Source organism: Sciurus vulgaris, assembly GCF_902686455.1.
Source record: "Sciurus vulgaris genome assembly, chromosome: 10".
NCBI classification, from domain to species: Eukaryota; Metazoa; Chordata; class Mammalia; order Rodentia; family Sciuridae; genus Sciurus; species Sciurus vulgaris.
This window is the reverse complement of record NC_136470.1, coordinates 105,864,427-105,877,863: the sequence shown is the minus strand read 5'-3', so window position 1 is coordinate 105,877,863 and position 13,437 is coordinate 105,864,427.

Below are 13,437 nucleotides of genomic sequence, written 5' to 3'. Positions count from 1 at the left end.
TTGGAAACCTGAGCTGGTCCCATGACTTGGCTATTGTGAATTCTGCTGCTATAAACATGGGTCTCTCTAGCTTAAGATTGCCTTAATTTCTTCAGATAAATACCTAGGAATGGTATAGCTAGATCATATTACCATTTACTTTTTAACAGAATTACAGTTTAGTCTTTGACTTATTTTCACAGTTTGAAATTTATTTTATTCAAGATATTGTCATTGCATTTTACCTGAAAAATGGGAGAATCCTAATCCTTTTATATCATACTGTATAAAGGAAAATACATTTTTTAGTTTTATTTGTCATTAAAACTTTTTAGCCAAATGTATTATGGCAACTTTGTCACCTTTTAAAAAATATATAATTTTAATTGGACCATTTACAGGTTAACCTCTATAGTGGTATATAGTTTTAAGATAATTTCACTAGCATTATTTCATTTGATATGGATAATAAACCTAAAATAGAGTGGATCAGTTCTTCACCAACCAACCCTTCCCACTGCTTCCCCAACTCCACAATTTACAATTGATGTCATAGAATCAATAAATTAAAGAACTTCATGGATGCAGTGCTACTAACAGAGGAGCTAGGACTGATGTTTATCTCTCTACCACCGAACATTCCTTCCTTATTATTATGTAGAAAAAGGGAAAGAAGGGGTTCAGTATGCATTAGTTTACCTAGCATATTAAATGTTAAATATCTCCCAGATGGGGTAATTTACATACTGTCAATATGTCTTAAAAATCTACCAATATTACAAATGAAGGAACTAGAAGAGTCATCAGATACATTTAAATCCTAAAGAATTTCACATGTGAAATGAAATCAAAAAGCTTAATTTCCTTTTCCTAACCACAAAGATAAAATTTATTTTTTGCATTGAAGTCATCAAAATTATATCAAAATCTTTATTTCCCCAGCCTACATGTGTGAGTCAGTTAAAATGATGTAATAGCCAGAAACATGTCATCTAGCTTAATTTATTTGATTTAGACTATGTTATTGATTCTTAAACTTAACAAATTCATTGAGACCATCCCCAGAAGAACATTCTAAGGAGGTTTCTAAATTTCTGTTAATTGACTGCATTTAGATTGTATTTCTTTTGATATTTAATAATGTTTTGCCTCAGTATGTAGCTCATTCACATAGTTTATTTAGGTTTTTTTTTTTTTTTTTTTGTCAGAGAGGAATTTTTGGTGTATTCTCTTAGTTCACTCAGTTAAGAAGGTGGGTGGGCAGTTATAAGACATTTATCTTTCTATCCCATCTTTCTTACTTCTGTTTATGAAGCTGACTCTGAGGGTGACAAACTTTTTCTGTGAAGGATTAGTAGTAAATATTTTAGGCTTTGAGAGCAGAAAGGGAAAATCAAAGACATTATGTACACACTTACATAGCTGGTAAATATAACCATTTACAAATATAAATACAATCATTACCTTTCAGATAAACCAACAGCAGCAGAAAAAAACAATAAAAAAATCCACAGCCAGCTCAATTTGGCCTCTGTCAGTTTGCTGGCCCTTGCTATAGGAATATTGATTGAATCTCTCACTTAAGGGAAAAAAACAACAACAAAACAAAACTGATAGAGGCTCTCTCAAAGGAAGGTGGAATTTAAGTGGAGTTCGCTGGTTTGAATCCTGCTTCTACAGATTACTTAAGAAACTACTATCAATAAAAACCCCCAAATATTTCTTGTTGTTACAGTCCAGTATTTGCTTCCAGTTATTTTCTGATCCCTGAGAAGCATTTGACTCCACTGATAAGCCTTTTGTTCTTGAAAAGCTCTCTTCTCCTGAAGCTTAGGACATCTTCTTCCTCCACCTACAGAAACCCATTCACGAACCCCACGTTGTTCGTCTCTTCTACGACGCAGCCAAAGCTGTTTCTCCATATTACTTTCACCCAGCTCCTTTTGCATTTTATCCTCCTTTGGAATATCATTCTTTTCCCATAGCTTCCGTCACCAGCTTTTATATCTGCTGATGACCCCACATTTTGGTATACTCATGTACCAAACCAACAGTGTGTCTCAAGAAGTTATTGAGTTTTCTCCAAGACTAAAATTATACTCCTGCCTCCAAATTCTCTTTCTTTGCTTTCTCAAATTGGAAAGTTTACTTCTTCATTCAACTCTCTCTTAATCCTTAGGATCCCTCACTCCTTAGATCCAGTTGAGCAATTAATCTGGGAATTCTTCCTAAATGACTCCATCCATTTCGAATTTCCCAGAATCAGGACAAACTTTCATGGAAGATGCAGGATAAATTTTAATTTATGCATTTAGATTTCCAATTTCTTTTTGTTTTCCTGCAAAGTCAGCTTTGTGGTTAAAAGACATTAGTGATATTTTCTTTCGTTTCCCATTGTAAAGGAGCATTATTGTTTCTTTTTTAATATTTCATATGTCAAATTGCCTAAAATAGAATAACTATTCCCTAATCACTGAGTATACATATTTCATTCATTTATATAAATTATAAATATCTTTTTTATCTTATTAAACATTTATTTCCTCCCTATTTGTTTAGTAGAGTATTTAAAGGATGCTCAAAAGGACTTTTCATAACATTAACCCAGACTTTAGGAAAATTTAAAAATCTTGTTACTGCAACCTGTGAACATGAATTGTGGGCTTTTCTACTTCTACTCTTTCTCTTAAAGTGGCCATGACAGGCCTATTCCAACCAGTCTTCTAGATACAGGTATAAGAATTCCAAATGGGAGCATCACAAATGTTGATTTGTTCCAAAAATCTCTAATCCTGCAAGGACAATAACAAGGAATGTGTTATTCAGCTTTACATTGCTGTGACAAAAAATACCTGATAAGAACCACTCAGAGGAGGAAAATTTTCATTTTGACTCACTCTTTCAGAGATTCAGTCCATGTCAGTTGACTCCATTGCTCTGAGCCTGAGGTGAAGCAGAACATGATGGCAAAAGGGGTGGGAGAAGAAAGCTTCTCTCTTCATGGATGTAAGAAGCAGAGAGAGAAAGCATGTGATCACACAAAATGCATGATCCTCATGGCTTGCCATCAGAGACTCACTCCATCTAGCTGTGCCCTACCTGCATGCTGTTTTTACCCAGTAATCCATTCAAAGCATTAACTCACATAGCAGATTAATCCACTGATTAGATTACAGCCCCTATAAGATAGCTTTTCACCTTCTAAATTAACACAGGAGCTCCTGGGGACACCTCACCTCCAAAGCATAATGAGGACTAAATCTGAATTTTAGGGTCAGAGAAAACACTTCACATTTGAACTGCCCTTCACTGAGGTCTGGCTACAGGAAAAGAATCTCATTCCATTTCTCCAAGAACTCTCCATTCCTAAAAATTTCCTTCAGAGAAATCTAATCTGCTCTATAAAATTCTAGGCTTTTCTAATTTAGGTTGAAGATAGGCTAATGATGTCTTAGGGTCTCTTATGATCTTTTAGAAAGTCCTGTGGGGAATCCCATGACATTTGGGACTTTGTCTCTTTTATAGGAGACTGTGAGAGCAGTTTTAAATACCACAGGACAGTTTTATCTTGGCAAGCAGGAGCATAGTGTTACAATTGCTCTTGTATTGAAGCTCAAAAATATCTGTAAAACTATGTATTGTTGCTCAGTAGTCACACATTGAACTATGATAGTCATTCACCCATTGTCTCTCAACTGTGAATCACCCATCTAACATTGTGCTAGGAGGACTCTGCCAACTGTGCTTATATTTGACCTGCTGGCTTTCTGCTAGGTTCTGACAGTGGAGAACACAAGAGGGAGAAGTCAAGGTAAGAGCAGCAGTTAATAGCAGCCTCCCGCTTCCTTCAGCCTTAGATTCACACTAATGTGGCAGCCGGAGTGGCTGACAGCACTCTTCTTCAAAGGTCTGAGTTTGAGAACCACTAGGGTTCTCCCGCAGCAGTACCTTCTAACGAATATGGTCTATCCTCTGGGAGTAACAAGTACTTCCAGCTATCATTTTCCTAATGTTTCATTTCTTTTCTTTCAGCCCTTTCTACCTGCGTTTCTTGTTTCTCCATTTCCTTTTATAGAAGTTCTTTATTAAAATCTTCAGCATTCTGTTTTCCTATTAGAATCCTATCTTTAGTTAAATCTAGGTGTTAAAGCAATTATCAGTGGAAAAGACTATAGGGTTGTTTTGTTTGTTTGGTTGGTTTTGTTTTTTTTTTTTTTTTCCCTCAAAGTAAAGCAGAAGGCTGAGTGCAATAATCATAATTTTCAAAACAAGAGATACATTGTTGTGTATCTATTGATGACTAACACAATTCTCACAAAAAAACAAGAAGTAGGGTTACTATTTCACTTGAAAATGAAGAAACTGAACGTCAAGGAGTTAAATGACAGCTTCCTATCATAAAACAAGTGACAAAATGAAAACTGAATCTCAACCCATTTGAGCCAAATTTTGCCACCTTGCCTCCAAAGAAAGAGACCATAAGAAGGACAAGGATGTATGTGCCTAGTAAACAGTGTCAGTCAGCTAAATGGAGAAGGAATAATAAAGAGAAATGCTGATTTTAAAGATGTGCCTAATAATGGGAGAGAGGGAAATAATAGCTACGTCTTTATGTAGTGATCATTTTACAGGTGTGTATATACCTGCAAACCCACTGAGATGTATGCATTAAATATTTGCCAGTTTTTACATATCAGTGAAAGAGTTTTTTTTTTTTTTTTTTTAAAACAAGTCTTGCTTCTATGGCAGTAAGTGCATTTAACAAGTTTAAAGAAAGCAAAAATATACCAGTGAAGATTCTGAGAATATAAATCTGAAAATTAAAGGAACACACTTGAGACCAAAGGGGCATGTTCTACTTAGGAAACCTATTTGATTCTGTTTGAAGAAGTATTTTGATTTTAATACTGGCTACCTCAGGCAAATTCCCTACAAGTCATACATTCATGCTCTGCTATAAAAGACCATAGAGTAGAAAAAAAAAATAATGAAATTTTAGGGATTTTTCCAATTACATGGAGGCCAGACTCTGTATGGTTGATAAAAAGAGCTCAATTAAGTAAGAGAGGGTTATAACACCTAATCTGCAATCAGAGACTTGGAACTGAGGGACTGAACTTGGCACTAGATGTGGTGACAGTAGGAGGAGATCCGGTCTGCAACGGCAGAAGGGGTATGAGTGTGCCTAGATCAGAACAATTATGGCTATGGAATAGCCATTGTAGGAACACGGGAAATGAATGGGATCAGGAATGGCAGTGGGAGGCAACATTTGTGACATGTGACCACATTATTCCTGTGGCTAGTGTGGGTCACAAGATATGCATAAATGAGTTATTCTAGGGCCAGGTGAAATTTATTCTATTTTTGCATATTCCTCATTCTGGCTATAGTTGACATCTTCCTGAGGATTCAAAGTATCCCAGGCTCACCTTAGTCACTCTCTAAATAGAACCCTATTGCCAATTCCTCCTTCTGAAATGAATTCACTCACACTTAATGTTAATTCAAATTTTATCTGTTTGATGGAACTGTTTTAGGTGCTACTAGGGTAAGTTTGTCACTCATTCTGCATTCCTATAGCACTTTATCAAAGTCACTTTTCTTTCACTTACCATATTGTACATGCTTAATATTTCCTATGTCTTCTCCCAATGCTGCTGATGTGAACAGGGAATTTATCTTCTCAGTTTTCTAAATTCATTTAAAATGGTGGCCTAAAATAAGCAAGAACTCTTTCCTCACTAATAAATATTTGTTGACTAAATTAAGAGACTGAATTAATAAATTAATTAAATACACAAATATAAGTTGGTAGTCAGATTATGAAAACAAACATTCTGCTTCCAATTAATATATAGCCAAATACACGGGGAAATGAATAATCACATGAACACAGAAACAATTAATTTAAATGCCACAATTTTAACATTTTAAAGTACACCAATTAAAACGGTGCTATAAATTAATTATTTCTAGTAAATTAAGCAACTTGGGTATTCAGCCATGCTGTTTAATTACCTGTGTCCTTAAGTGTTACCAATTAACTATCTCCTTTATATGAAAAAATATGACTGCAAGTCAGTAATGCATCACTCCTTCTGGACAAGGAAAGTGAGCAGCTAATTAGTGAAGCAGATAAAAATGTTTCCTTTTGAATAAACAAAGTGACATTCACCAGCACCTAGAGCAAGGATTGAGGAATAAGTAAATTTTGATGAAATGGTTCTTGGTCTAGTGACTTCTATAAATTCACAATAAAAATGTGAGCTAATATGTACTTTGTGATTGGTGGACATGCAGGAAACCAGAAAATCCTCAACTGAATGTAATTTATTTGTATGGATTTTGTCACAACCAAATACTGTTTCTTCGTAATTTTCAACAATTCTATCATTGTTGATGAAACAGATATCTCAGTGTTCTGATCACTCCAGGGAACTAATATATCTAAGCCATAAGATTTGTTCATGATGCTTCCTCAGTTAATCCTACTTCAATTTTGAATATGTTGGTCTTATTCCCATATCTTACCTAGCAATGCTTTCTCTTTGTTCAAATTATGCAGTTGAACAAAAAATGAAAACAGGGGTTTGACAAACTATTGCTCAACCGTAATTTATCAACTCAGCAGTTCATAAATTTGGGATAGTAAATGCATTTCTTCTGTAATAATGATTGGTTAGAAAAAAAGACAAATATTCCAACAACTAGTTATTACTTGATACTTGGATGAAGTGTGAGATCCTCAGATGTAATTAAATCCTTCACCTTCATTCTTGATCAATTATTTATCCACTTATAAAGTTTTCTCTTAGCATCTACAAAGCTTAAGAGCCAATCTATGCTGAGGCTGACCAGGATGTTTGTATAAGAGGTCATAGAAAGTATCAAATATTAGCAGAAGACAGTGAAGTTGTAGAATTATTCAACCTGTCCAAAGATGTTCGTTTCATTCTCTAAACATGAGAACATTACCATCAACTTTACGTGGTGAATTGTGAGAGTTACAGGTCATGATATCTGTAAAGCATTTAGTTTGGCAGAGATCACAGCATATCATAGCTACCATTTCCTCCTGGGCATGCTACACTTCCCAGCCTTTTGTGGAGTTTGATGTAACCACATGCCTATAAGAACATCTTGGCCAATGACATAAGCAGTAGTTCTGGGTGTGACTTGTGGGAAATAGCCTTCCAGGGACACTGTCATCTTTTCCCTCTCAATGCCCACTAGTTTGAAAGTAAGCATGCTGGATTTACCTCAAGTAGTCACCCTGGATTCTCAGGACCCTCACGAAGGACAGTAGAGCAACAGGGTAGAAAGAATTTAGTTCTCTGTGAACATGAGGTTCCCATATCCTCCCAGAATACTTTGTTTCTGAACTCCTTAAATGTTAAAGAAATAAAAATTTCTATTATTATTTTGCCTGCTTTTTGTTTATTTCTTTGTTCCAATACATGCAGCACAACCTAATTCAGATTGATATGCCTGAAAACTACAATAATCTCAGGATGACTTTTAAATCACAGAAATTGCAGACAAGGAGATCAGATAGACTTTCTTATACTAATTAGGAAAAAATATCCTAAATAATGCAAATAGAACAGTGGCAGTAGAATTGGAAGTTACTTGGCTAAGCAAACAAATGTGTGTGTGTGTGTGTATATATATATATATATATATATATATATATATATATAGAGAGAGAGAGAGAGAGAGAGAGAGAGAGATTTCAGAGGTAAAGGAGACAGATATAACCTTTCAAGAGACTAAGATTATGATATGCAGTAAAATATGTCTGAGATATTATCCATAGTGTCAAGGAATATATAGTAATATTCATCAGAATAGAGATTTAATGGAAACAAAACTGTTGTGGAAGAAAATAAATTTGATTTTAGACATGTTAAGTCTGGTGTGCTGGCACAGACTTGTGAAAATGTAAAGCAAATGTCACAGTCTTATATTTCTGCATGACATAAACATAGGTTAGAGTGGATTTGTTATAATTACTAGTTCCTTAAAATTGTTTTTTCTAACCACTTACCATATACTAGACACTGACTTTGGTCCTTGGTATCCAGCAGTAATTAATACAAAGTCCTTGTCCTCAAGAACTTTCAATCTAGTTTAAAAGTACGTTTTGTTCTTTTCTAGGACATGAAGATAACTTCATTTTACAGAATTCCTCATTGTTATGGTAGCACAGTAATTGCACTGATACCTTAGCATTATCTAGTGTCTTAGCCAAAACTTCACTTTTTAATGTAATTTTATTTTTATTACATGAAAGAGCTAGCTGCTTAACCTTGAAATTTTCAAAATGAAAGAGTAATAGAAATAACATGCGAGACAGAAACTAAAGGAAAACAGCCTTACACATTCCAATGATTTTAAGCAATAATTTCCTGAATAAAATCTGGAGCAGCACTTTGAAATTGTAGACATTAATAAAGCCCATTTCTTCCCCTTGCTAGCAATTTGGAGAGTGTACCTGTATTATTGCAAGCATAAATTCAGCTACTGAGCCATGTAAACAGCTCTATTAATATTTATTACCTTCTTTCTTTGTTTCATGAGGTTTCAGCAAAGGTCCTTATTTTTGTCATGGGAAAAATATTTAAAAGTATATAATTCTGAGATTGCTGAAAAGTAAATGATTTTTTTTTTTTTTTTTTTTTGGTAAATGAGTATGTTTATGTGAGTTTTATTAATCACCTACAAAAATTGTCACATTATTTAACTCTTTTAGCTATACATAATTACTCAAATTGAGATTCACCCATACTTCTTCACTGCAATTGTATAGCAGAAATATTAAACTATAGTTTAGGACCAGCTTCTGACTAGATAAATGGTTTTGAACCAAGCCATAAACTTCAGATGACTGAGTAACTCAGTTCACTAAAATATTTATGTCTGGCTTTAAACATTCTATAAAAATACCAACTTTGGTTCCCTGAACTCTTCTAACATTTTAAAGGTTTACATACCAGTTGCTTTGGGAGGTGTTAAGTAAACTTTCTTTTATAACTATCTCAATTGCTTATCTCACCCAGGAAACATGGGTCATAAGGTCATTCGTATTTATATAACAATGTCAATGCACTGCTAAGTTGCCCATTGTGTGTTTAAATAATTAAAAGTGCAAGCATTAAGATCAATAGACCATCAATGATTCAGATTGCATCTCATCCTTGCTTTTAGGGATATCAAATAAGTTTGAGAAGAAATACTAACTATAATTGTCATACATGCCACTGTTCGATTAATAGTTGTAGTCAGACATAACAGAGAACTTTTTAAAATATATGAAAATCTTATTTGTCACATAATACTTCATATGATTAATGCAAATAGGGATGTGGGCTGCACTATTTTCCTACTAAAATAAGTTTTCCTGGATACATGATTAATGCTGTGATGGTCAACTATATCTACATGATATATCCATTCAGCAGGTAGAGACTTTAAAGCAAATGTATAAAATATGCCTAAGAAAAATTTTTAAAAACTTTAAAAAATGGGATGACAAGTTACAAAATATTACTTCATGTATATATGTGTTTAGGATTGATTTGCTTTGTATTAATTTACTGAATTTGAGGGGAATGATTATGACAATACAGACTCTGAATTTGTGAAATCTGAAAAACAAATCAGCAGCCTGAGTCAGGCCTGGTTGTAAAGGCAAGTAATACATAAGGCAGAGATGAAGGGTTGGGAACTTCACCTCAGGACCCCACATTGCCATTTATTAGCTGAATGACCTTGAGCAATCTCTCAATAGTCCATGGTGTCATTTATCTTTTTGGAGATATTTTCCTGCCTACATCATGGGAAAAATATGGCATTTGAATATGATAATTTATAAGAAAGTATTTTACATTTCAAACACATGAAAAAAAATCTAAATGATTAATATTAGTGCTAGGTTGTCACTACATTTCAGTGCATCCCTAGAGAGGAATCATATGCCATAAGTTCCAGAAAGGATAGTCAAGTTCATTTCTACTCATTCCTCTGTAAACTGAATTTCCTCACCATGATATCTGATCCTATTTATCTTTTGTTCACACATTCCTAGTCTGTCTTTATAGTATTTGTCAGGGAGATAAATAAGTTGACATTGAGGGCTCCAAATACTGATTCTACTCCAAAATTCTCAGTTCTGAGAATTGGGGTGGTGTAACCTGAGCTCTTTCCTAGAATATGTGCTCTAGCGTTTGATCAAGCAAATAACAAATAGACTTAAAAACTGAATCCACAACCCAGCTGTGATCCACCACTTGCATCTGTCTTTTTCTACCCTCTTCTTCCATTGCTCATAGAAGCTCTTCTTCCTTTGCCATCTCTCTTTGGTGTGTACCTGTGCTTTCATGGATTCTGAAAGAAAAGACTTCTATAAATTCTAAAGCTTCATTATTGGTCTTATTACTTCTGTAGAAAAGAAAAATAATTTCAAGAAAATTGGTTGATAATACTAACAGTGTTTCATTAATGTCATATTGATCAGGAATGTGGCTTTGCCCAATTTTTTACTTCCTCATATTTGTGGTTGAAAATATCAGAATTCAAGGTAACATTAAAAATTGTCAGATACAAGATTTTTCAAGGTATATCTAGTCTGGTTCTTGTTTTTTTTCTGAATGATTGGTATATATCAATTACTTAAGAAGAAATTTGTAAACATTGATACAAATAATTAATCAAATAGTCTTTCCAGGTTTTTATTATTACTTAATACTTACACACTGTTAATTTTTTCTGTCTCAATTTTTTTCCTACTCAACTCTCTTTGTGTTCCAAAACTGCCTTCAATTCTTTCCAGTGCCTCTATAATTATAATTTTCCTTATGACTTTTATTCAAGATGTCAACAACCATTTAAAAGTTAAAAATATACAGTATGTAAAGTGTTTTGCTTTATTAGCAGTAAAATAATTTGGGAATGATGAGGAATGAAGAAAAACAGATTTGTGAACTATTAAATAAGTTCTATGTAAAATACGGTCACATTTTTCTTATATAAACATATTTGTTCCATGTCTTTTTCAAGGGAAGTAAAAAAAAAATTCAATCTTTCATAAGAATGAAACACTTAGTGTTTTTATAAGATTGTGTTACATAGGGGCGAAATGGAAATGGGGTATGTAAAAACTAATACATATGACCCTAGCCTTTGTTTTTTTTTTTTTTTTTTTTTGTTCTGTTTTGCTTTTTTGGTGGAGGAGTATGGGGGATTGAACTCAGGAGCACTTGGCCACTAAGCCACATCCCCAGCCTTATTTTGTATTTTATTTAGAGACAGGGTCTCACTGAGTTGTTTAGCACCTTGCTGTTGCTGAGGCTGACTTTGAATTCTGGACCCTCCTGCCTCAGCCTCCCCAGCCCCTAGGATTACAGGTGTGTACCACCTCACTTGACTGACCCTTGCCTTTGTAATGTACAACACCAATGGGGAGACAGCAGAATCAGGCACACTCACATCACCTACACAAATCACCACTTTTTGTTCACTCCTTCCCCACACAGTGCCCCATGAATAGTAAATAAACTGTAAGAATTCTAAGTGATTAAATACATCAATGACATACTCAAAAGACTGGGGTTCACAGCATGTTCTCTACAAAGAAAGAAAAGAGTAACCAGAGAGAAAAGTTTAAAGGTTCCCGAAATATAAAATGATAATATTCAAGGAGATGAAAATGCAAGTTGATCTGATATGATCATTACATACTGCGTACACACATCTAATTATAATAAGGTCCTCTTAAATAGGTACAAATGTTCTGTATCAATTAAAAATCAGAAAAAGGAAAAGGAAGCTATTACGTTATAATTTGGAGCAAAAAAAAAAAAATACTGCATGGAGAGGTGAGACAATTTTAAAGGCAGATAGTAGTTATCTAGGTTCAAAAAAAAAAAAAAAAGGTTCAAGTGAAAAGTATTGCAGAAAATTGCAGAGTGAAGTGTTTTTATACCAACTTCAAATGTGAAGTTACCCAAATGCTCACCCCAACAAAAGTCTGAACGTCCCCTTTCTCACCCCTTCTGCTACTACTCCCCACCCCCTGCACTTCCCCCCTGGGGCAGTCTATGGAATTCACAGTCAAATCTCCTATCATTGCATCAGCTTCTCCGCTGTTCCCTTGACATTCATATTGTTACCAGCTTCTCTGGATGTTTTCCTGCTATAACTGAAACTTGACTGTTCCTGGAGATCTGACTTACCTAAGAGCATCTCAAGAGTTTGAATTTTTAAAAATATTTTATTATAATCATGATCACATATCAATTGTATAATTAAACAGCCTTCATTGTGATTTTTGCATACATGCATATCTCTATATCATTTCACAATAGGTCCTCTTGTCATAATGACCCATAGAAGCCGTAGGTCATATCTGAGAAGATGCTGTGTTTTGAGATACAGTCACTTTTCTGACACAGTTCTCCTAGTCGTTAGTGATTCTCATATTCTTATAAGTTACATTTTCAGTGCACTGGGTTCTCATTTCACTGATTTTCTTTCTTCAATAAATTGGCTCTCCACTCCTATATAGATTCTCACACCCACTCTCACACCTGCCCTATATTTTGTCATTAAGAACAAGTCAGGGGGCTGGGAGACAGCTCAGGTGGTAGAGTGCTCACCTCGCAAGCACAGGGCCCTGAGTTCGATCCCCAGTACTGCAAAAAAAAAAGTCAGGGCTTCATATGCTTGATTTTCTGGATAATCCCATTTTCTCCTCACTCACTGTTGTTTTAAGCCTTTTCAGTCTCTTTTCCAATTGACCTTTTAAAGGCCAGAATTTCCAGAACTTGGTCACCATATACACTCTTTCTGTATGCTTATTTTCTTGGCATTTTCATCCACTCTCATTGTTCTTAAAACTACTTTAAATTATAGAATCATATTCCAAAGAGTCTACTTGACCATTCCACATGAAAGCCTAACAGTTATCTTACGGTCGACATGTCCACAACATGCCAAGGCTTCTGACTCTTTATTCATCCAGACTTTCTCTTCATTTCCTAGCTCAAAGAGTGTCAGTTCTTTCTTTTCAGTTGTTCAGGTCAAAGACTTGATTTGAATTTTTGATTCCTCTTGTTCTCTCAAACTCCACATTCAAACTATCATGAATTTCACATACTTATGTATGAGACACACATATATTTCAAATATGTATATTCCACAAACTTTGTTTCTTCATTGCCATCACCTTGACCTGAAACATTTCTCTTCTATATTATTTAAACAGTCTCTATGTAGTGTCTCTGTTCTTGCCTTTACCCCTTTATAGACTCGTAACTGAAATAATCCTTCCAAATTTTGAATCAGAGCATGTTAATCCTTTGTTTAAAATAATTCAGTATTATCTCATTTCACTTAGAAGGCTAAGATTTCTACAAATATCTATGAGGCTGTGAATTTTCTGAAATCCCATTATTT